At 40.4% G+C, this 26,788-nt stretch overlaps 1 protein-coding gene and 1 long non-coding RNA gene across 3 annotated transcripts in view; one reads left to right on the top strand and one right to left on the bottom strand.

Moving 5' to 3' along the window:
* The window catches only part of LOC139563450 (uro-adherence factor A-like), a 296,516-nt gene that overhangs the window by 43,027 nt on the left and 226,701 nt on the right, over positions 1-26,788 (top strand). The window lies entirely within an intron of this gene.
* Positions 15,053-19,592, bottom strand: LOC139563454 (uncharacterized). Its single transcript, XR_011672565.1, has 3 exons — positions 19,071-19,592; positions 17,414-17,531; positions 15,053-16,588 (listed from the first exon to the last, which is right to left on the bottom strand). It is a non-coding gene; the product is annotated as an uncharacterized lncRNA (long non-coding RNA).

Genomic DNA, 26,788 nt, shown 5'->3' with positions numbered 1-26,788 from the left:
TCCTGTATTAACAGACTGATATAGCCTTCTGTAACACTGGGCCTTTACTAGTCCTGTATTAACAGACCTTTACTAGTCCTGTATTAACAGACTGGTATAGCCTTCTGTAACACTGGGCCTTTACTAGTCCTGTATTAACAGACTGGTATAGCCTTCTGTAACACTGGGCCTTTACTAGTCCTGTATTAACAGACTGATATAACCTTCTGTAACAATGGGCCTTTACTAGTCCTGTATTAGAGGACTGATATAGCCTTCTGTAACAATGGGCCTTTACTAGTCCTGTATTAGAGGACTGATATAGCCTTCTGTAACACTGGGCCTTTACTAGTCCTTTATTAGAGGACTGATATAGCCTTCTGTAACACTGGGCCTTTACTAGTCCTGTATTAACAGACTGATATAGCCTTCTGTAACACTGGGCCTTTACTAGTCCTGTATTAACAGACTGATATAGCCTTCTGTAACACTGGGCCTTTACTAGTCCTGTATTAACAAACTGATATAGCCTTCTGTAACACTGGACATTTAATAGTCCTGTATTAACAGACTGATATAGCCTTCTGTAACACTGGGCCTTTACTAGTCCTGTATTAACAGACTGATACAACCTTCTGTAACACTGGGCCTTTACTAGTCCTGTATTAACAGACTGATATAGCCTTCTGTAACAATGGGCCTTTACTAGTCCTGTATTAACAGACTGATATAACCTTCTGTAACAATGGGCCTTTACTAGTCCTGTATTAACAGACTGATAAAACCTTCTGTAACACTGGGCCTTTATTAGTCCTGTATTAGAGGACTGATATAGCCTTCTGTAACACTGGGCCTTTACTAGTCCTGTATTAACAGACTGATATAGCCTTCTCTAACAATGGGCCTTTACTAGTCCTGTATTAACAGACTGATATAACCTTCTGTAACACTGGGCCTTTACTAGTCCTGTATTAGAGGACTGATATAGCCTTCTGTAACACTGGGCCTTTACTAGTCCTGTATTAGAGGACTGATATAGCCTTCTGTAACACTGGGCCTTTACTAGTCCTGTATTAACAGACTGATATAGCCTTCTGTAACACTGGGCCTTTACTAGTCCTGTATTAACAGACTGATATAGCCTTCTGTAACAATGGGCCTTTACTAGTCCTGTATTAACAGACTGATATAACCTTCTGTAACACTGGGCCTTTACTAGTCCTGTATTAGAGGACTGATATAGTCTTCTGTAACACTGGGCCTTTACTAGTCCTGTATTGGAGGACTGATATAGCCTTCTGTAACACTGGGCCTTTACTAGTCCTGTATTAGAGGACTGATATAGCCTTCAGTAACACTGGGCCTTTACTAGTCCTGTATTAGAGGACTCATATAGCCTTCTGTAACACTGGGCCTTTACTAGTCCTGTATTAGAGGACTGATATAGCCTTCTGTAACACTGGGCCTTTACTAGTCCTGTATTAGAGGACTGATATAGCCTTCTGTAACACTGGGCCTTTACTAGTCCTGTATTAACAGACTGATATAGCCTTCTGTAACACTGGACCTTTACTAGTCCTGTATTAGAGGACTGATATAGCCTTCTGTAACACTGGGCCTTTACTAGTCCTGTATTAACAGACTGATATAGCCTTCTGTAACACTGGGCCTTTACTAGTCCTGTATTAACAGACTGATATAGCCTTCTGTAACACTGGGCCTTTACTAGTTCTGTATTTACAGACTGATATAGCCTTCTGTAACACTGGGCCTTTACTAGTCCTGTATTAGAGGACTGATATAGCCTTCTGTAACACTGGGCCTTTACTAGTCCTGTATTAACAGACTGATATAGCCTTCTGTAACACTGGGCCTTTACTAGTCCTGTATTAACAGACTGATATAGCCTTCTGTAACACTGGGCCTTTACTAGTCCTGTATTAACAGACTGATATAGCCTTCTGTAACACTGGGCCTTTACTAGTCCTGTATTAGAGGACTGATATAGCCTTCTGTAACACTGGGCCTTTACTAGTCCTGTATTAACAGACTGATATAGCCTTCTGTAACACTGTGCCTTTACTAGTCCTGTATTAGAGGACTGATATAGCCTTCTGTAACACTGGGCCTTTACTAGTCCTGTATTAGAGGACTGATATAGCCTTCTGTAACACTGGGCCTTTACTAGTCCTGTATTAGAGGACTGATATAGCCTTCTGTAACACTGGGCCTTTACTAGTCCTGTATTAACAGACTGATATAGCCTTCTGTAACACTGGGCCTTTACTAGTCCTGTATTAACAGACTGATATAGCCTTCTGTAACACTGGACCTTTACTAGTCCTGTATTAGAGGACTGATATAGCCTTCTGTATCACTGGGCCTTTACTAGTCCTGTATTAACAGACTGATATAGCCTTCTGTAACACTAGGCCTTTACTAGTCCTGTATTAACAGACTGATATAGCCTTCTGTACACTGGGCCTTTACTAGTCCTGTATTAACAGACTGATATAGCCTTCTGTAACACTAGGCCTTTACTAGTCCTGTATTAACAGACTGATATAGCCTTCTGTAACACTGGGCCTTTACTAGTCCTGTATTAGAGGACTGATATAGCCTTCTGTAACACTGGGCCTTTACTAGTCCTGTATTAGAGGACTGATATAGCCTTCTCTAACACTGGGCCTTTACTAGTCCTGTATTAGAGGAATGATATAGCCTTCTGTAACACTGGGCCTTTACTAGTCCTGTATTAGAGGAATGATATAGCCTTCTGGACTTCTTCTGGACTGTTTCAACTTAATCTAGAAGAAATATGGATTTTTTTTTTTTTAAGTGCAAAAGATGCCAATATATTTTTCTATGTCCACTATATCCATACATATGTCCACTATAACCATACGTATGTCCACTATATCTATACATATGTCCACTATATCCATACGTATGTCCACTATATCCATACATATGTCCACTATAACCATACATATGTCCACTATATCCATACATATGTCCACTATATCCATACATATGTCCACTATATCCATACGTATGTCCACTATATCCATACGTATGTCCACTATATCCATACATATGTCCACTATATCCATACGTATGTCCACTATATCCATACATATGTCCCCTATAACCATACATATGTCCCCTATAACCATACATATGTCCCCTATAACCATATATATGTCCCCTATAACCATACATATGTCCACTATAACCATACATATGTCCACTATATCCATACATATGTCCACTATAACCATACATATGTCCCCTATAACCATATATATGTCCCCTATAACCATACGTATGTCCACTATAACCATACATATGTCCCCTATAACCATACATATGTCCCCTATAACCATATATATGTCTCCTATAACCATACATATGTCCCCTATAACCATACATATGTCCCCTATAACCATACATATGTCCCCTATAACCATACATATGTCCACTATAACCATACATATGTCCACTATATCCATACATATGTCCACTATAACCATACATATGTCCCCTATAACCATACATATCCAATATATCTATACAAAACATGAATATATTCAAGGTACTCCAACAACAACAATAACTTCTGTACTACTGATCATGATATTAAAGGTGAATAAACTATATTTTGGTATTTGTTTCATTAGTCCATTGTTGATATAGTCTGAAAATGTTTTCAAGATGTATATCCTTCAAAATACATTAATACAGCCGATATGATGTATTCCTGTATTTTAAAAGTTATATACTGTATCTTGAAAACATATCTCTCTCTCTCCTGTCACCATGGTGCCAGTAAAGCACTGGTTAAAGTCCTGAGTAGATTCTGTTATTATACCGTCCCACATGGTTAAATACCTGGGAACCTCATGTCACATCTCCTGACACAACAACCCAGACTATACAGTAGAGAATATACACCCCTCTATACAGTAGAGAATATACACCCCTCGATACAGTAGAGAATATACACCCCTCCATACAGTAGAGAATATACACCCCTCTATACAGTAGAGAATATACACCCCTCTATGCAGTAGAAAATATAGACCCCTCTATACAGTAGAGAATATACACCCCTCTATACAGTAGAGAATATACACCCCTCTATACAGTAGAGAATATACACCCCTCTACACAGTAGAGAATATACACCCCTCCATACAGTAGAGAATATACACCCCTCTATACAGTAGAGAATATACACCCCTCTATACAGTAGAGAATATACACCCCTCTATACAGTAGAGAATATACACCCCTCTATACAGTAGAGAATATACACCCCTCCATACAGTAGAGAATATACACCCCTCTATACAGTAGAGAATATACACCCCTCTACACAGTAGAGAATATACACCTCTCTAAACAGTAGAGAATATACACCCCTCCATACAGTAGAGAATATATACCCCTCTATACAGTAGAGAATATACACCCCTCTATACAGTAGAAAATATACACTCCTCTATACAGTAGAGAATATACACCCCTCTATACAGTAGAGAATATACACCATAATTTGCAAATAAATTAATAAAAAATCCTACAATGTGATTTTCTGGATTTTCGTTTCTCATTTTGTCTGTCATAGTTGAAGTGTACCTATGATGAAAATTACAGGCTTGCACAATTGGTGGCTGAATAAATACTTTTTTGCCCCAATGTATATATGAACTATGTAAATCAATTTATAACATTTTTGACATGCTTTTTTCTGGATATTTTTGTTGTTATTCTGTCTCTCACTGTTCAAATAAACCTACCATTAAAATTACAGACTGATCATTTCTTTGTCAGTGGGCAAACGTACAAAATCAGCAGAGGATCAAATACTTTTTCCCTCGCTGTAGCATTTTCCATTATGGCCAAAAAGCTCAATTTTATTCTCATCTGACCAGAGTACCTTCTTCCATATGTTTGGGGAGTCTCCCACATGCCTTTTGGCGAACACCAAATGTGTTTGCTTATTATTTTCTTTATTAAGCAATTGCTTTTTTTATGGTCACTCTTCCATAAAGCCCAGCTCTGTGGAGTGTACAGCTTAAAGTGGTCCTATGGACAGATACTCCAATCTCCGCTGTAGAGCTTTGCAGCTCCTTCAGGGTTATCTTTGGTCTCTTTGTTGCCTCTCTGGTGAATGCCCTCCTTGCCTGTTCCGTGAGTTTTGTTAGAAAACAAACTACACTACAGTTACAAGAAAAAAAATGTGAACCCTTTGGAAATACCTGGTTTTCTGCATGAATTGGTCATAACATTTGATCTGATCTGCATCTAGGTCACAACAATAGACAAACACAGTCTGCTTAAACTAATAACACACAAACAATTATACGTTTTCATGTCTATATTTATATAAAAATCCAAAGTGCAGGGTGGGAAAAGTATGTGAACCCTTGAATGTAATATCTGGTTGACCCTCCTTTTGTAACGGTTTTCTTCCGTTGGTGAAGGAGAGGACCAAAATGCAGCGCGGATAGTGTTCAACATATTTAATAAACAAAGAGACGATAACGTGAACACTATACAAAATACAAAATAACAAATGTGAAAACCGAGACAGTCCTATCTGGTGCAGAACACAAAGACAGAAGACAACCACCCACTAACCCCAACACAAAACAAGCCACCTAAATATTATTCCCAATCAGAGACAACACAAAACACCTGTCTCTGATTGAGAACCATATCAGGCCAAACATAGAAACAGACAAACTAGACACACAACATAGAATGCCCACCCAGCTCACGTCCTGACCAACACTAAAACAAGTAAAACACACAAGAACTATGGTCAGAACGTGACAACTTTGGCAGCAATAACCTCAACCAAACATTTCCTGTAGTTGTGGATCAGACCTGCACAACGGTCAGGAGGAATTTTGGACCATTCCTCTTTACAAAACTGTTTCAGTTCAGCAATATTCTTGGGATGTCTGGTGTGAACTGCTCTATTGTATAAGGGCGCAAGGCGAGACACAGATGCAGATGGTTTGAGTCTTTGATATTTATTAAATCATCCAAAATTGGTAGGCAGGAAATGGTTGTGGACAGGCAAAAGGTCAAAACCAGTTCAGAGGACAGGAGATACAGAGTGGCAGACAGGCTTGAGGTCAGGGCAGGCAGAATGGTCCGGCAGGTGGGTACAGAGTCCAGAAACAGGCAAGTGTCAAAACTGGGAGGACTAGAAAAAGAGAATAGAAGCAGGAGAACGGGAAAACACGCTGATTGACATGAAAAACAACAAGGCGAACTGGCACAGAGAGACAGGAAACACAGGGACATATACACCAGGGAACATAAGTGATGCCTAGAGGGCATGGAGACAATCACAAGGGCAGGTGAAACAGATCACATATTGAGGTGTGACATATTGAGATCATGCCACAGCATCTCAATCGGGTTGAGGTCAGGACTCTATCTGGGCCACTCCAGAAGGTGTATTTTCTTCTGTTGTTGATTTACTTCTGTGTTTTGGGTCATTGTCCTGCTGCGTCACTCAACTTCTGTCGAGCTTCAATTGGCGGACAGATAGCCTAACATTATCCTGCAAAATATCTTGATAAACTTGGGAATTCATTTTTCTGTTGATGATAGCGAGCTGTCCAGACCCTGAGACAGCAAGGCAGCCCCAAACCATGATTCTCCCTCCACCATACTTTACAGTTGGGATGAGGTTTTTATGTTGGTGTGCTGTGCCTTTTTTCTCTCCACATAGTGTTGTGTGTTCCTTCCAAACAACTCAACTGTAGTTTTATCTGTCCACAGAGTATTTTGCCAGTAGTTCTGTGGAACGTCCAGGTGCACTTTTGCAAACTTCAGACGTACAGCAATGTGTTTTTTGGACAGCAGTGGCTTCTTCCGTGATGTCCTCCCATGACCACCTCTCTTGTTTAGTGTTTTACGTATCGTAAACTCGTCAACAGAGATGTTAGCATGTTCCAGAGATTTCTGTAAGTCTTTAGCTGACACTCTAGGATTCTTCTAAACCTCATTGAGCATTCTGCGCTGTGCTCTTGCAGTCATCTTTGCAGGACGGCCACTCCTATGGTGAGTAGCAACAGTGCTGAACTTTCTTCATTTACAGACAATTTGTCTTACCGTGGACTGATGAACATCAAGGCTTTTAGAGATACTTTTGTAACCCTTTCCAGCTTTATGCAAGTCAACAATTCTTAGTCTTAGGTCCTCTGATCTCTTTTGTTCGAGGCATTTGTCACATCAGGCAATGCTTCTTGTGAACAGCAAACTCAAAATAAATTGTGTTTTTTATAGGTCAAGGCAGCTCTAACCAACATATCCAATCTCGTCTCATTGATTGCACTCCGGGTTAGCTGACTCCTGACTCAGTCCTTAGCCTAGGAGTTCACATACTTTTTCTAACCTACACTGTGAATGTTTAAATGATGTATTCAATATAGACAATAACAATACAATCATTTGTGTGTTATTAGTTTAAGCACGCAATGTTTGTCTGTTGTGTGACTTAGATGAAGATCAGATCAAATGTAATGACCAATAAATGCAGAAGTTCATGTAATTCCAAACGGTTCACATACTTTTTCTTGCCACTGTATATATACAAAAGTATGCTTAGTCTATTTCAGACACACCTGTTGCTGACAGGTGTATAAAATCGAGCACACAGCCATGCGATCTCCATAGACAAAAATATGCAGTATAATGGCCTTACTGAAGAGCTCAGTGACTTTCAACGTGACACCGTCATAGGATGCCATCTTTCCAACAAGTCAGTTCATCACATTTCTGCCCTGCTAGAGCTGCTCCGGTCACCTGTACGTGCTGTTATTGTGAAGTGGAAACATACATGAGCAAAAACGGCTCAGCTGAGAAGTGGTAGGCCACACAAGCTCACAGAATGTGATTGCAGAATGCTGTAGCGCGTAAAACTTGTCTGGTTGCAACAGTCACTACCAAGTTCCAAACTGCCACTGGAAGCAAAATCAACACAAAAACTGTTCGTCAGGAGCTTCATGAAATGGGTTTCCATGGCCGAGCAGCCGCACACAAGCCTAAGATCATCATGCTCAATGCCAAGCGTCGGCTGGAGTGGTGTAAAGCCCATCGCCATTGGACTCTGGAGCAGTGGAAATGCATTGTCTGGAGTGATGAATCACGCTTCACCATCTGGCACTGCGAAGAGAAATCTTAATGCTACAGCATACAATGACATTCTAGACGATTCTGTGCTTCCAACTTTGAGGCAACAGTTTGGGCCCTTTCCTATTTTAACATGACAATGCCACCATGCACAAGGCGAGGTCCATACAGAAATGGTTTGTCCAGATCGGTGTGGAAGAACCTGACCTCAACCCAATGGAACAACTTTGGAGTGAATTGTAACGCCGACTGTGAGCCAGGCCTAATCGCCAAACATCAGTGCCCAACCTCACTTATGCTCTTGTCGCTGAATGGAAGAAAGTCTCTGCAGCAATGTTCCAACATCTAGTGGAAAGCCTTCCCAGAAGAGTGGAAGCTGTTATAGCAGCAAAGGGAGACCAACTCCAAATTAATGCCCATGATTTTCAAATTAGATGTTCGACGAGCAGGTGTCCACATACTTTTAGCCATGTAGTGTATCAACCAGGACCTTTGATGTTGCCCACAGCACCAGAAAATAGATGTACAAGATAGAAACATGCATTTCTAGCACAGACTTCAGTAAAGACATGGAAAAGGCTTTGATGCTTTAAACACCTCTTTCATCCCCTCATTCCCGTTGCTCAGTGAACCTCCCACGGCACCCTTGCAGTCTGTTGCACATTTCAGGCAGGTTGACATTGCCTGTAGTATTTCTGCTTGTAGTGTTTGATTCACCAAGACTCACACCTGCTGTAAAAGGGGGGAAATAAATATTAGCTGGAGAAGATATTAAAATGGCATCTAGAAGGACATGTTTCCAACTGTGTCTATAATGATGCTGCAAAGGTTGGAGTTCTCAAAGACCCTCTTCCTTTTGTTTCCTTTCAAATGTCATCGTTGACATGAGGCCATTTGTCAGGGTTCTATGTAAAACACAAGGTTGTTTGTCGGGGTTCTGTATAAAACACAAGGCCGTTTGTCAGGGTTCTGTATAGAACACAAGGCCGTTTGTCAGGGTTCTGTATAGAACACAAGGCCGTTTGTCAGGGTTCTGTATAGAACACAAGGCCTTTGGCAGGGTTCTGTATAGAACACAAGGCCTTTGACAGGGTTCTGTATGGAACAAGGCCTTTGGCAGGGTTCTGTGTAGAACACAAGGCCGTTTGTCTGGGTTCTGTATAGAAGACAAGGCAACCACAAAAAAAAATCGATATATACAGAACCAGCCAAAAGTTGACACACCTACTCATTCAAGGGTTTTTCTTTAAATTTAAATTTTCTACATTATTGGATAATAATGAAGACAATCAAACTATGAAAAAACAGACATGGAATCATGTAGTAACCAATAAAGTGTTTAACAAATCAAAATATATTTGAGATTTGAGATTCTTCAAAGTAGCCACCCTTTTCCTTGATGGCAGTTTTGCGCACTCTTGGCATAGTCCTAATAGAATGAATGAGTGTTGGGAAAGCTTTCCCTGGAACTTGACAGCTGACCTTTTAGCAGTGATGCCATTGTAACAGAGTTAAGGACTACCATAAACTCCCTCCACAACTAGCTTGAAATGTCGCGGATGGAGCAATCTAATTGGTACCTTCTGGGTGGCTCAAACCGTTGGAACGTTGTCAATGAGGGCGGTGACTTGTGTGTTAGCAAAGCAGAGGTCCCGAGTTTGAGACTGAAATTAGCCGTATCGGGGGAAGTGGTACTTGCTAAGTAAGCAACGTGATGCCCGTAACATGATTTCATCATGAAGACGCAGCTGAGCCAGCACTTACCCTAAGATGCTGTGGAGTTGTTTAGGTTAAAGTAACTGTCCGATTTCTAAGAAATTGTACCTATAATTAATTACAATAACCAACAGCTTGCCGATACAGTGATGAAGTGGATGATTTGTTATTGACGATGAAGGGGATGATTTGTTATTGACGATGAAGTGGATGATTTGTTATTGACGATGAAGTGGATGATTTGTTATTGACGAGGAAGTGGATGATTTGTTATTGACGATGAAGGGGATGATTTGTTATTGATGATGAAGTGGATGATTTGTTATTGATGATGAAGTGGATGATTTGTTATTGACGATGAAGTGGATGATTTGTTATTGATGATGAAGTGGATGATTTGTTATTGACGATGAAGTGGATGATTTGTTATTGACGATGAAGTGGATGATTTGTTATTGACGATGAAGTGGATGATTTGTTATTGACGATGAAGGGGATGATTTGTTATTGATGATGAAGTGGATGATTTGTTATTGATGATGAAGTGGATGATTTGTTATTGACGATGAAGTGGATGATTTGTTATTGATGATGAAGTGGATGATTTGTTATTGACGATGAAGGGGATGATTTGTTATTGATGATGAAGGGGATGATTTGTTATTGACGATGAAGTGGATGATTTGTTATTGACGATGAAGTGGATGATTTGTTATTGACGATGATTATCATTTAAGCCATGAGGAAAGACTGGTGACCAGACGTTCCACAACCACTCAAACACCCACACTATCAAACACCCACACTATCAAACACCCACACTATCAACCACCCACACTATCAAACACCCACACCATCAAACACCGTCAAACACCCACACTATCAAACACCCACACTATCAAACACCCACACTATCAAACACCCACACTATCAAACACCCACACCATCAAACACCCACACCATCAAACACCCACACTATCAAACACCCACACTATCAAACACCCACACTATCAAACACCCACACTATCAAACACCCACACTGTCAAACACCCACACTATCAAACACCCACACTATCAAACACCCACACTATCAACCACCCACACTATCAAACACCCACACCATCAAACACCGTCAAACACCCACACTATCAAACACCCACACTATCAAACACCCACACTATCAAACACCCACACCATCAAACACCCACACCATCAAACACCCACACTATCAAACACCCACACTATCAAACACCCACACTATCAACCACCCACACTATCAAACACCCACACCATCAAACACCGTCAAACACCCACACTATCAAACACCCACACTATCAAACACCCACACTATCAAACACCCACACTATCAAACACCCACACTATCAAACACCCACACTATCAAACACCCACACTATCAAACACCCACACTGTCAAACACCCTCACCATCAAACACCCACGCTATCAAACACGCACACCATCAAACATGCGTGTGTGTGTGTGTGCGTGTGTGTGTGTGTGTGTGTGTGTGTGTGTGTGTGTGTGTGTGTGTGTGTGTGTGTGTGTGTGTGTGTGTGTGTGTGTGTGTGTGTGTGTTTGAGAGAGAGAGAGAGGGAGAGATTCACCTTTGTGTGTGTGCAATTTAAAAAAAAAAAACAGGTGTTAGATGAACGAGTTATTCACATGCCAGTGTCTTTCCCAGGACACACGGAAGAACGTGCCGTCAGTAGGATTCCCCAGATCACCTCACGCTGTGTAGGCTGAAAGGTAAACAGACAAACCTTGGAGACAGAAGACAAGACATCTCTCCTCCTCCTCCTTCTCTATCTCTTTCCTCCCCTCTTCTCTGTGAACGGTGCTGGTGAATGTCCATGTATCTGTTGTATGATCTCTTAAACACTATTTTAGGCCCAGCTGTTGGAACTGTGGCTTTCTTGGATAAAGACACTATACTGTGATCACTGCATCCTGTGTGTGTTGTTACAGCAAACTTTCTACAGTATTAGTAAAAATGTGATCAATACATGTGGATGATCTTCCTGTAGTGTTTGTAAATATCCTGGTAGGTTGATTAATAACCTGAACCAGATTACAGGCACTGGTTACAGTGAGAAGCTTCCTCTTGAGCAGACAGCTTGATGAAAACTAGTCAATATTCAAGTCCCCATCCAGCCTAGATGTGAACCAGGGACTGTAGTTACCCCACTTGCGCTGAAATTCAGTGCCTTAGACCACTGCGCCACTCAGTAGCCCAGATGACTTATGTACCCCCTTATTTAAAAAAAAAAATGTTTACCTTTACTTAGCTAGGCAAGTCAGTTAAAACCTCTACTTCATCACCCTCCCGGATCCGGGATCCTCCTCATCAAAAAAGCTGACTAGCATAGCCTAGCCTAACGGGACAGGGATATCATATAATATAATTTTCATGAAATCACAAGTCCAATACAGCAAATGAAAGATAAACATCTTGTGAATCCAGCCATCATTTCCGATTTTTAAAATGTTTTACAGCGAAAACACAATATGTATTTATATTAGCTAACCACAATAGCCAAACACACAACCGCATATTTTCACCATGTTTCTACCGCATAGGTAGCTATCACAAAACCGACCAAATAGAGATATAATTAGTCACTAACCAAGAAACAACTTCATCAGATGACAGTCTTATAACATGTTATACAATACATTTATGTTTTGTTGGAAAATGTGCATATTTGAGGTATAAATCATAGTTTTACATTGCAGCTACCATCAAAAATATCACCAAAGCAGCCAGAATAATTACAGAGAGCAACGTGAAATAACTAAATACTCATCATGAAACATTTATGAAAAATACATGGTGTACAGCAAATGAAAGATAAACATCTTGTGAATCCAGCCAATATTTCCGATTTTTTAAGTGTTTTTACAGCGAAAACACAATATAGAATTATATTAGCAAAATATATAACATTAATCACTAACCTTGAACAACTTCATCAGATGACAGTCTTATAACATCAGGTTATACAATACACTTATGTTTTGTTCGAAAATGTGCATATTTAGAGCTGCAAACCGTGGTTATACATTGTGAATATGTAGCAACATTTCCCCAGAATGTCCGAAGCTATCTTGGACACTCACCTAATCTGACCAAAGAACTCATCATAAACTTTACATAAAAATACTTGTTGTATGGCAAATGAAAGATACACTGGTTCTTAATGCAACCGCCGTGTTAGATTTAAAAAAAATAACTTTACCATAACGTACAGCTTGCGTTATTGTGAGACAGCACTCACCAAAACGGCGGAGAATAGGACTCAACAATTTACACAGAAATACGAAATAACATCATAAATGTTTTCTTACTTTTGTTGAGCTTCCATCAGAATGTTGTACAAGGAGTCCTTGGTCCAGAATAAATCGTTGTTTGGTTTTAGAATGTCCATTTCTTCTGTCGAATTAGCAACCTTAGCTAGCCATGTGGCGCGAACATGCCCATCAACTCTTGGCGCAAAGAACGGAAAATTCCAAAAGTCCCAATAAACGTTGAATAAACTGATAAAACTCGGTTGAAAAAACCTACTTTATGATGTTATTATCACATGTATCAAATAAAATCAGAGCCGGAGATATTCGCTGTGTATACCGAACGCTTATCAGAAGACAATGTCGAGGTACTTCGCGCGCCAGAGAAGAGAAAGACATTTCCAGACCTGTCACTCCAAAAGCTCTTGTTCGGCCTCAGATCAAGCTAGACACCCCATTCCACCTTCCACTGCCTGTTGACATCTAGTGGAAGGCGTATGAAGTCCATGCATATCGATAAAAATAAAGCAATTGAATAGGCAGGCCCTGGAACAGAGCATCGTTTTCAGATTTTTCACATCCTGTATGGAAGTTTGCTGCACCACCCACAGGCAGTTTAATTTGGGCACGATTTTTTCCAAAGTGAAAACAGCGCCCCCCTATTGACAAGAATTAAGAACAAATTCTTATTTACTGTCTAGGAACAGTGGGTTAACTGCCTGTTCTGGGGCAGAACGTCAGATTTGTATCTCATCAGGGGTTTGAACTTGGAACCTTTCGGTTGCGAGTACTACACTCTAACCATTAGGCTACCCTGCCGCCCCGAATGAATGACTTATGTACCCCCTTCAAGTAAAGAGTTAACCAATCAACCTGCCATGTTGGCCATGAAGAAAGATAACACACTAAATATTATCTTCTGAATATTCAAAAAAGCAGACGTCACACATTTTGACCAGATCCAGTATTTTTTGTCCAGCTCTCGTCTCACTCATCATCAACTTGTCTTCCAGAAGGTGGACTCCTGCTACCAGTTTCTCTATAGAACAATGTGTGAGATGATTAGTGAAGTCAGGTGTGGTGCTTGGTTGGAACTAAACCCTGCAATACCTATTCACTCCAGGACATAAAGGGTTAAAAGTCCCTGAACTGACAGAATGTGATCTTATACAACTATATAGAGTCTGTAGACAGTCTGTAGATACAGAATCAACCATATAAATATAGTTAGGAGAATATGAATAGTTATAAGGACTATATATTAAACAGCTACATGTGTGTAGATATCTCCTTCAGTTATTGTCATGACGTCATTAAACATTGTGGAAGTTAGAGTAGCAGTGATAGAGTGTGTTACCCCTTATTGTCATAACGTCATAACACATCGTGGAAGTTAGAGTAGCAGTGATCGAGTGTATTACCCCGGCGTATAGTGCAATAAATATGCTGATAGATTTTAGGTAGCCTTGTTCTCAAACTTGCTTTGTTAAAATCCCCAGCTACAATAAATGCATCCTCAGGATATATGGTTTCCAGTTTACATAGAGTCCAGTGAAGTTCCTTAAGGGCCGTCTTGGTGTCTGCTTGAGGGGGAATGTACACCGCCGAGACGATGACTGACCAGAATTCTCTTGGGAAAACCTAGTACATGTTCAGTAGGGCGTGTGTTTGTTTCTGTGGGTCCAAATCTAAACTCCATCAGTCTCACCATATTTCAAGTGTTTTCAACAACATTTACAGGACTGTTTATAGTCCTCTACGTTCAACCTTTTTGTTCTCAGAAGATGCAGGGTAACAGGAAGGCCATGGTCTTTCTGTCATGCAGTGTTTATGTCAGTGGAATAAAACCTAATAAAGACAGAAATACCAACAACAGTAATGATGGAGACAGTAGTGTTTATGCTATGGTGAACTTTAATGAACTGTGTAGAGAGAGAGATGGACAGAGAGAGAGGGGTGGACAGAGAGAGAGAGATGGACAGAGAGAGAGGGGTGGACAGAGAGAGAGATGGACAGAGAGAGAGAGATGGACAGAGAGAGAGGGATGGACAGAGAGAGAGATGGACAGAGAGAGAGGGATGGACAGAGAGAAAGAAAGAAAGAAAATATACAGTTCTATATTTCCACCATACAGACAGTGTATACTATTAGTATCCATACAGACAGTGTACACTATTAGTATCCATACAGACAGTGTATACTATTAGTATCCATACAGACAGTGTACACTATTAGTATCCATACAGACAGTGTACACTATTAGTATCCATACAGACAGTGTACACTATTAGTATCCATACAGACAGTGTACACTATTAGTATCCATACAGACAGTGTTCTCTATTAGTATCCATACAGACAGTGTACACTATTAGTATCCATACAGACAGTGTACACTATTAGTATCCATACAGACAGTGTACACTATTAGAATCCATACAGACAGTGTACACTATTAGTATCCATACAGACAGTGTACACTATTAGTATCCATACAGACAGTGTACACTATTAGTATCCATACAGACAGTGTACACTATTAGAATCCATACAGACAGTGTACACTATTAGTATCCATACAGACAGTGTACACTATTAGTATCCATACAGACAGTGTACACTATTAGTATCCATACAGACAGTGTACACTATTAGTATCCATACAGACAGTGTACACTATTAGTATCCATACAGACAGTGTACACTATTAGTATCCATACAGACAGTGTACACTATTAGTATCCATACAGACAGTGTACACTATTAGTATCCATACAGACAGTGTACACTATTAGTATCCATACAGACAGTGTACACTATTGGTATCCCTCCAGACATTTATTTGTCAGAGGATCAGGATTAGTGACACAACGGTAACATCTGTTGACCCATTTATTGTTTTCCTTGAATCTGTCACAACGATAAACAGGCAGGTGTCCATCTATCCTCTTGAAGGAGTCAAACATCCACTGCCTAGAGGGGTTGTACACTGGATTGTCCTTTGTAGATTTTCTTTTAGGTTCCCAAATCTTGTAGAAGACAAATGCCTTACGTTTTTTGTCAAAATCTTGAAAGACTTTCATTAAGGGGACAATATCGTATCGTCCATTAGGGTTGTTGCATTTCTCCAGGCAGGGAGAGTAGGTGGAGAAGAAGACGATACATTGACCATCATTATGACCAGCTTTATTTATCAGAGTCTGCATTGGGCTGCTGTTACCACCACTCAAGAGACGGTACTCAGCATGGTCTGTGTAAAGATCTGTTATAAGAGGTGTGGCTGCAATGAGCCAGTCTCCCGTGTAGATGTTGTTATCATTAAGTTTGTTCTGGACATTGAGAGGATTTAGGTCAAACTTTACTTGATTTTGGTTGCACTGCTGTTGGGTGAGTATGACAGCCATGGCATACTGGCGCCCCGGCAGGCCGAACCTGAACAACAGACAGGAGACAGAAGAGACAGACCACAGGATCAGAGGATCAGAAACACGGGTTCTTTTTGAAACAGTAGAAACAGACAGGAGGAGGAAACTCCCAAGTATTTGACAGAAACTAAAGTTTTAATATATGAATATGTGCACTGTTACTTATGCATAAATTATCATCACCATCTCATGGACAAAGTTAAGAGAGGTCTGAGATAGTGCCCTCTGTAATTATTGGGACATTGACACATTGTTTGTTGTTTTGGCTCTGTACTCCAGCACTTTGGATTTGAAATGATACAATGACTACGAGGTTAAAGTGCAGACTATCAGCTTTAATTTGAGGATATTTTCATCCGTATCGGGTTAATCATTTAGAAATTACAACACTTTTTGTACATAGTCCCCCGATTTTAGGGGACCAAAATTATTGGAACAAATTCACAAAGTAGTCAAACGTTAAGTATTTCATCGCATATTCTTAGCACACAATGACTACATCAAGCTTGTGACTTTTTAAACTTGTTGGATGCATTTCCTGTTTGTTTTGGTTGTGTTTCAGATTATTTTGTGCAGAATAGAAATGAATGGTAAATAATGTATTGTGTCATTTATTGTAAATTAGAATAGAATATGTTTCTAAACACTTCTACATTAATGTGCTACCATGATTAAGGATAGTCCTGAATGAATCGTGATTAACGATGAGTGGGAAGGTTACCTATCATTATTCATACATGTGTCCCCCAAAAATGAAATGTTTGAAATAATTACTAATTATTGTCAAACATACATTTAGGAGTTCTTAGAGTCTGAACAGAGAAACACCCACTTTCTCATCTCTTGTACCACATTAGCCAAGACATCTTGATTGATAGCATCCACCTGGCCTCCAGGCCAGAGAGACAGCAGGAAGAGAAGGACAACTCCCCTCATAGCTACACACACAGCTGAAACACACAGGAACACACTATATATACACACACAGCTGAAACACAGGAACACACTATATATACACACAGCTGAAACACACAGGAACACACTATATATACACACAGCTGAAACACACAGGAACACACTATATATACACACATCTGAAACACACAGGAACACACTATATATACACACATCTGAAACACACAGGAACACACTATATATACACACACAGCTGAAACACACAGGAACACACTATATATACACACATCTGAAACACACAGGAACACACTATATATACACACATCTGAAACACACAGGAACACACTATATATACACACATCTGAAACACACAGGAACACACTATATATACACACACAGATAAAACACACAGGAACACACTATATATACACACAGCTGAAACACACAGGAACACACTATATATACACACATCAGAAATACACAGGAACACACTATATATATACACACAGGAACACACAGGAACACACTATATATACACACAGCTGAAACACACAGGAACACACTATATATACACACACAGCTGAAACACACAGGAACACACTATATACACACATCTGAAACACACAGGAACACACTATATATACACACACATCTGAAACACACAGGAACACACTATATATACACACACATCAGAAACACACAGGAACACACTATATATACACACACATCTGAAACACACAGGAACACACTATATATACACACACATCAGAAACACACAGGAACACACTATATACACACAGCTGAAACACACAGGAACACACTCTATACACACTGACAATACAAAACATTATGAACACCTACTCCTTCCATCACATAGACTGACCACAGACTGACCAGGTGAATCCAGGTGAAAGCTTGATGTCACTTGTTAAATCCACTTCAATCAGTTTAGATGAAGGGGAGGAGACAGGTAAATAAGGAAGGATTATAAACAATGAGACAATTGAGACAAGGATTGTGTGTCTGTGCCATTCAGATGAAGTGCCTTTGAACGGGGTATGGTAGTAGTTGCCAGGCACACTGGTTTGAGTGTGTCAAGAACTGCAACGCTGCTGGGTTTTTCACGCTCAACAGTTTCCCGTGTGTATCAAGAATGATCCACCACCCAAAGGACATCCAGCCAACTTGACACAACTGTGGGAAGCATTGGAGTCAACATGGGCCAGCATCCCTGTGGAACTGGGCCAGCATCCCTGTGGAACTGGGCCAGCATCCCTGTGGAACTGGGCCAGCATCCCTGTGGAACTGGGCCAGCATCCCTGTGGAACTGGGCCAGCATCCCTGTGGAACGCTTTCAACACCTTGTAGAGTCCATGTCCTGATGAATTGAGGCTGTTCTGAGGGGAACCGGGGTAACTCAGTATTAAGGTGTTGTTAATGTTTTGTATACTCAGTGTTTAATTATTCTGTTAAGGAGCCCATGGAGGGCTACAAAGGTCCTAATTATATAAAATCAACTATGTTGGTAAGCAGTAAAGATAACATTAGATATAAGTCAAGTAGAATAAACTTACAGAGATTGTAGATGGCTGGTTTATGTCCTCTAGATTGTAGATGGCTGGTTTATGTCCTCTAGATTGTAGATGGCTGGTTTAAGTCCTCTAGATTGTAGATGGCTGGTTTATGTCCTCTAGATTGTAGATGGCTGGTTTAAGTCCTCTAGATTGTAGATGGCTGGTTTATGTCCTCTAGATTGTAGATGGCTGGTTTATGTCCTCTAGATTGTAGATGGCTGGTTTATGTCCTCTAGATTGTAGATGGCTGGTTTATGTCCTCTAGATTGTAGATGGCTGATGTCCTCTAGATTGTAGATGGCTGGTTTATGTCCTCTAGATTGTAGATGGCTGGTTGATGTCCTCTAGATTGTAGATGGCTGGTTTATGTCCTCTAGATTGTAGATGGCTGGTTGATGTCCTCTAGATTGTAGATGGCTGGTTTATGTCCTCTAGATTGTAGATGGCTGGTTGATGTCCTCTAGATTGTAGATGGCTGGTTTATGTCCTCTAGGTTGTAGATGGCTGGCTGATGTCCTCTATCCAAGACAAAACAGATAAAGTTTAACTCAAGTTATGGAAAACATCTAAAACACACTTAGACATTTACTTTATTTAAATCATCAGAATAACAGTTATCACATTTAGTTCAGAGAGAAGATACTAATTCACCAGGTACCTGTTGAAGTGTTGTTGCTGTGTCCATGTGAGCAGCGCTTTATAGGGATTTACGTGTTAATATTTAACCAGGGGAAGGGAGGGCAGAGAGAGGGACAGAGGCTGCTGTTATCATTACCATATTTATCTAGGGGACAGGGAGGGCAGAAGGAGAGACAGGTGATGCAATAGCTATACAGGAAATAGACTGTTATTATTGACCTGGTCACAGCGTTGTTCAATTCTTGCTACTTTCTGTTGATTAATGCTTTGTTTTATTCATATATTATCTCTGTCATACATCTGCAAAATATGTTGAATGTAAAGTCTATTGTCTCTGTCATTCCCAATATTTCTTTATATGTTTAATACAACTTTGTCAATACATTTTCTTTTAAATACTGTACCAGTCAAAAGTTTGGACATACCTACTCATTATAGGGGTTCTTTATTTAGACTATTTTCTAGCCAATCAGTTGTGCTGTGACAAGGTAGGGGCGGGGGGGGTTATACAAAAGAATTTGGAAATTGGTAAAAGTCTATTTTATGGCAAGAACAGAGAAACGCTTGGGCACAAAACTGTTTACAATTTATTTTCCATTATGGTCCTCTGCACACACATACATGAATACAAATACATCATTCCAACAGCACCAACAAGGGGGGAAATAGTACTAGAAACGTTAACGATGGGAGTGAAATATATAGTGCCGTGTGAGAGGTTCATGACATGTTCTCTAAAGGATCACTGCACTAGCTAACAGGATATATACTCTGTTTACTTGAGACACGCCTTCATCCGTCTTCTACGGAATTTAAATGACATCATTCAATAAGAAATTCACAATAGTTCCAAGGAATGTTTGCCAAGTAACATCAAGCCACATTGGAAGATCACAAGACAGGATACACAGCACTCAATGCACACAGTCACTAACTGTTAACCCTGTGTTGCTACCAACATGTTACAGTCACTAACTGTTAACCCTGTGTTGAAACCAACATGTTATAGTCACTAACTGTTAACCCTGTGTTGATACCAACATGTTACAGTCACTTACCATTAACCCTGTGTTGATACCAACATGTTATAGTCACTAACCATTAACCCTGTGTTGCTACCAACATGTTACAGTCACTAACCATTAACCCTGTGTTGATACCAACATGTTACAGTCACTAACTGTTAACCCTGTGTTGCTACCAACATGTTACAGTCACTAACTGTTAACCCTGTGCTGATACCAACATGTTACAGTCACTAACTGTTAACCCTGTGTTGATACCAACATGTTACAGTCACTAACCATTAACCCTGTGTTGATACCAACATGTTACAGTCACTAACTGTTAACCCTGTGTTGCTACCAACATGTTACAGTCACTAACCATTAACCCTGTGTTGATACCAACATGTTACAGTCACTAACTGTTAACCCTGTGTTGATACCAACATGTTACAGTCACTAACCATTAACCCTGTGTTGTTACCAACATGTTACAGTCACTAACTGTTAACCCTGTGTTGATACCAACATGAGCTAACGTAGGCTAATGCGATTAGCATGAGGTTGTAAGTAACAAGAACATTTCCTATGACATAGACATATCTGATATTGTCAGAAAGCTTAAATTCTTGTTAATCTAACTGCACTGTCCAATTTACAGTAGCTATTACAGTGAAGGAATACCAATCTTTTGTTTGAGGATAGTGCACAATTTTGAACATGAAGAGTTATTAATAAACCAAATAGGCACATTTGGGCAGTCTTGATACAACATTTTGAATATAAATGAAATGGTTCATTGGATCAGTCTAAAACATTGCAAATACACTGATGCTATCTAGTGGCCAAAATCTAAATTGCACCTGGGCTGGAATAATACATTGTGGCCGTTCTCTTGCATTTCAAATATGATGGAACAAAAAAATACAAATAAACTCATGTTTTTTTTCTTTGTATTATCTTTTACCAGATCTAATGTGTTATATTCTCCTACATTCATTTCACATTTCCACAAACTTCGAAATGTTTCCAATCAAATGGTATCAAGAATATGCATATCCTGCGTATCCTAGGTCCGGAGGTACAGGCGGTTAGATTTGGCCGTTTTAGGCGAAAATTGAAAAAAAACGGGCGGATCCTTAAACCAAAAAAGTCAGACCCCCACTTAAGGACAACTGCATTCTCCCACGTTTCTTTGTGTTAAAATGACATCTTCGCATCGATGTTAGTATGTAAATCTTGGTGGGGAAAATACATAAAACATTTGAGGATGCATGCCAGCAAAGCAACTACACAACACAATACAATACATTAATTGTACTATAACGGTGCCAAACGGTACCCACAAACTGTTAGGGCCGACATACAGCTGTTTCAACAGTAGAGTCCCAACAACAGTTCCAACACCACTGTTACACCTGGCTATCAGAGGGGCCTTGTCTGGCAGCAAAACAGTTCATTCAGCCTCATTTACTGCCTTTTATTAAACCATAATTGATATGGCTGACTTGCTTAAAAACTTCTTAGGGATCAGTCCGGCGACAACATCCGGTGAAATTGCAGAGCGCCAATTTCAAAATAAAAAATCGTAATATTAAACATTGATGGAAATACAAGTGTCATACATGATTCAAAAGCTTAGAATCTTGGTAATCTAACAGCGTTGTCAGATTTCAAAAAGGTTTAAAGCATAGCATTTGGCAGATCCTTAAACCAAAAAAGTCAGACCCCCACTTAGCATTTGATTGTCTGAAGACAGCGCCCTGCATACTTCCTCAATTAAAATACTTTCATAACCAGCACAGGTGTCACAAATCTCAATAATAGCGATAAAATAGATCACTTACCTTTGAAGATCTTCCGCTGTTGGCAAACCCAAGGGTCCCAGCTACACAATAAATGGTTGTTTTGTTTGATAAAGTCCCTCTTTATATCCCAAAAACTCTGTTTGGTTGTGCGTTTTGTTTAGTAATCCACCTGTTCAAAGGCGTTCAAACATGCAGACAAATAAATTCCAAAAGTACCAGTAGAGTTCGTGGAAACAAGTCAAACGATGTTTCTAATTAATCCTCAAATATCTAAATAAAGGATAATATTTCAACCGGACAATAGCGTATTCAATAGGAAAGAAAAATAACGAAGAGCGTACAAACCAGTAGTGTGTTTCAACAGACACTTGGAAAAACGTCTTCTTCTTGATTGTTTTTCAAATAACAAGTCTGAAACAATGTCTAAAGACTGTTGACATCTAGTGGTTGCCATGGGAACTGCAATCTGGGAGCTAAATCCCTCTATAGTCAAGAGCAAGTCAATGGAAAAATGGTGACATCAAAAAAATCACATTTTCTGGATGGATTTTGATCGGGTTTTCGACCTGGCATATCAATTCTGTTATACTCACAGACATTATGTTAACAGTTTTAGAAACCTCAAAATGTTTGCTATCGAATACAACCAATGATATGCATATCCTAGCTTCTGGGCCTGAGTAACAGGCAGTTTACTTTGAACTTCCGAACACTGCCCCCTAGCCCTAACAGGTACAAACGTGGTTAATACTGACATTTGAGATATACAAAGTATGTCATAAAGGGACGACCAGTGGATAAGAGGCAATCCGTCATTTCGATTAAGACATTAATGAGCGAGCTAGGACGTACATCGCAGTGTTCCGTACACTTGACTTAATTTTAGCGGCCCAAAAAATGTAATACTTCCAGGTCAACTGTAATATGAATACCATTGTAAAGCACAATCTCTCCCCTTTCCAGTAAAATCATTGACGAGACCTTCATAATACCCGTCTCTGCATGATTGAAGAAGGCAATGGAGCTCCGCCTGGTCTTTTTAAAAATAGCGGAGGGGGAAGCGAAAGCTACTGAGTGATACTGAAAGGGGGAGATATGTTGTTTGGGGAAATTACTTTTCCAATTTTTCACTTGATTTGTCCAATTTATCACCTCTAAAATGTAAATAAATCTACAAAGAGTTTATATGTCTCATTTACATACCTATTTGAAGGTTTGTGTCAAATTTGAATATGGCTAATTTGGGCGGCGCAAAATTACTCTTCACAAGTAAACTGCGGCTGTCAAACTTTTTGAGAGTCATGATGGCTCGCAGTGATGATACAAAAAATTAACAATTACTCACAAGTAAATAACTTTACACTCACCATTACACTCACGATTGATCATTTCTTGTTAATAATCTACGAGAGAAGAGCTTCCCCTGGTGGACAGAGGTTGTATGGCTCACAATGAGTTGAATAATGAATGCAGTACATTACTTCGTGACACGCCACAATGTAACGTACAACGTCAGAGGGGTCAGTCTTTTCAACTTTTCTCCAATACTGTTGCTAGATTACAATGTCAATCAATGCTTGAATAGAAACTTAGTTTACACCCTGGATTTTTGATGCCAATACAGTCACTACATTCCCATTAGTTTTCATTGCAGCCTGGATTTTGATGCCAATACAGTCACTACAGTCCCATTAGTTTTCATTGCAACCTGGATTTTGATGCCAATACAGTCACTACATTCCCATTAGTTTTCATTGCAACCTGGATTTTGATGCCAATACAGTCGCTACAGTCCCATTAGTTTTCATTACAGCCTGGATTTTGATGCCAATACAGTTTGTAAAGTCCTATTAGTGTAAGGGTCGACGCTGGTAGAGATGAGAAACAGGTACAGGGAGTGAACATTTCATAATCAACGGACATGGATCGGAACAGGACAGCTTCTGGACAAGAACACATACCGACATTAATGCAGAGACAGGGAACAAACTGTGTCTGCGTGTAATGATGGTGACTAGTGTGCGTAATGAAGGGCAGCCTGGAGCCCTCGAGCACCGGAAAGGGAGAGCGGGAGCGGGCGTGATAATACATTTTCATTACAGCCTGGATTTTGATGCCAACACAGTCGCTACAGTCCCATTAGTTTCATTGCAGCCTCGTTTCAATGCCACGGTTACGCAAAATGTGCACGAAACAGTGTTAGTTACCAAAGGGGGCATATAGGCAGACAATGAAATCTCTTACAATATTCAATGATTATATTTCTCTAAATCAGGTTATAGGCTACATGTGCACCACCAAGTCAGAACAGTAGACAAAATTAAGAGGGAAAAATAGACCAAATTATTAGGGTGAGGCACATGGGCTACTAACAGCTTACTACACAACATACACTTAGTATTACTTTCTTAGCTACAGTATACATATCTTCCTGGCATATTACATCATTTATGCAGCAGCATACAAGACATTTTTGGACTCTCCTTGTTGTGCTGTGCTCACTTGAACAGGAAGGTGGTGCTGCGGTGCTTCATGGGAACATTTCGTCATCAAACTTTGTCATCAAAGTCTGTCATTCTCTTGATTTATGCTGCTTTCAAGACAACTGGGAACTCTGGGAAAAAAACAAGGTTGAATCATGATGACATCAGTAAACTTCAGGTCATAGCTCTAGAAAGAGGCCCGAGTTCCCGACTTACAATTCTGAGTTGGATGACCGTTCAAAACGTATTTTGCCAGTCGGAGCTAGTTTTTTTCCAGAGTTCCCAGTTGTCTTGACCTCACTGATGTCAGATTTCACAGTTCTGAGTTAACAGTTGTTTTTAGCGCATCAGAAATCATGCTAGATTGACATTATAGCCCATGTTGAATGTTTATCGTTTTAAGCTTGGAAAAGAGACCCTTACACCCAGACTGTGACCACAATCAATCAATCAATCAAGTTTATTTTATATAGCCCTTCGTACATCAGCTAATATCTCGAAGTGCTGTACAGAAACCCAGCCTAAAACCCCAAACAGCAAGCAATGCAGGTGTAGAAGCACGGTGGCTAGGAAAAACTCCATAGAAAGGCCAAAACCTAGGAAGAAACCTAGAGAGGAACCAGGCTATGAGGGGTGGCCCGTCCTCTTCTGGCTGTGCCGGGTGGAGATTATAACAGAACATGGCCAAGATGTTCAAATGTTCATAAATGACCAGCATGGTCAAATAATAATAATCACAGTAGTTATCGAGGGTGTAGCAAGTCAGCACCTCAGGAGTAAATGTCAGTTGGCTTTTCATAGCCGATCATTAAGAGTATCTCTACCGCTCCTGCAGTCTCTAGAGAGTTGAAAACAGCAGGTCTGGGACAGGTAGCACGTCCGGTGGATAGGTCAGGGTTCCATAGCCGCAGGCAGAACAGTTGAAACTGGAACAGCAGCAAGGCCAGGTGTACTGGGTACAGCAAGGAGTCATCATGCCCGGTAGTCCTGACGCATGGTCCTAGGGCTCAGGTCCTCCGAGAGAGAGAAAGAAAGAGAGAAGGAGAGAATTAGAGAGAGCATACTTAAATTCACACAGGACACCGGATAAGACAGAAGAAGTACTCCAGATATAACCAACTGACCCTAGCCCCCCGACACAAACTACTGCAGCATAAATACTGGAGGCTGAGACAGGAGGGGTCAGGAGACACTGTGGCCCCATCCGATGATACCCCCGGACAGGGCCAAACAGGAAGGATATAACCCCACCCACTTTGCCAAAGCACAGCCCCCACACCACTAGAGGGATATCTTCAACCACCAACTTATCATCCTGAGACAAGGCCGAGTATAGCCCACAAAGATCTCCGCCACGGCGCCAACCCAGACAGGAAGATCACGTCAGTGACACAACCCACTCAAGTGACGCACCCCTCCTAGGGACGGCATGAAAGAGCACCAGTAAGCCAGTGACTCAGCCCCTGTAATAGGGTTAGAGGCAGAGAATCCCAGTGGAGAGAGGGGAACCGGCCAGGCAGAGACAGCAAGGGCGGTTCGTTGCTCCAGAGCCTTTCCGTTCACCTTCACACTCCTGGGCCAGACTACACTCAATCATATGACCTACTGAAGAGATAAGTCTTCAGTAAAGACTTAAAGGTTGAGACCGAGTCTGCGTCTCTCACATGGGTAGGCAGACCATTCCATAAAAATGGAGATCTATAGGAGAAAGCCCTGCCTCCAGCTGTTTGCTTAGAAATTCTAGGGACAATTAGGAGGCCTGCATCTTGTGACCGTAGCGTACG

Source organism: Salvelinus alpinus, chromosome 34 (assembly GCF_045679555.1).
Source record: "Salvelinus alpinus chromosome 34, SLU_Salpinus.1, whole genome shotgun sequence".
In the NCBI taxonomy this organism is placed as follows: Eukaryota; Metazoa; Chordata; class Actinopteri; order Salmoniformes; family Salmonidae; genus Salvelinus; species Salvelinus alpinus.
The sequence above is the reverse complement of the archived record's forward strand: the minus strand, read 5'-3'. Positions and strand labels throughout refer to the sequence as shown.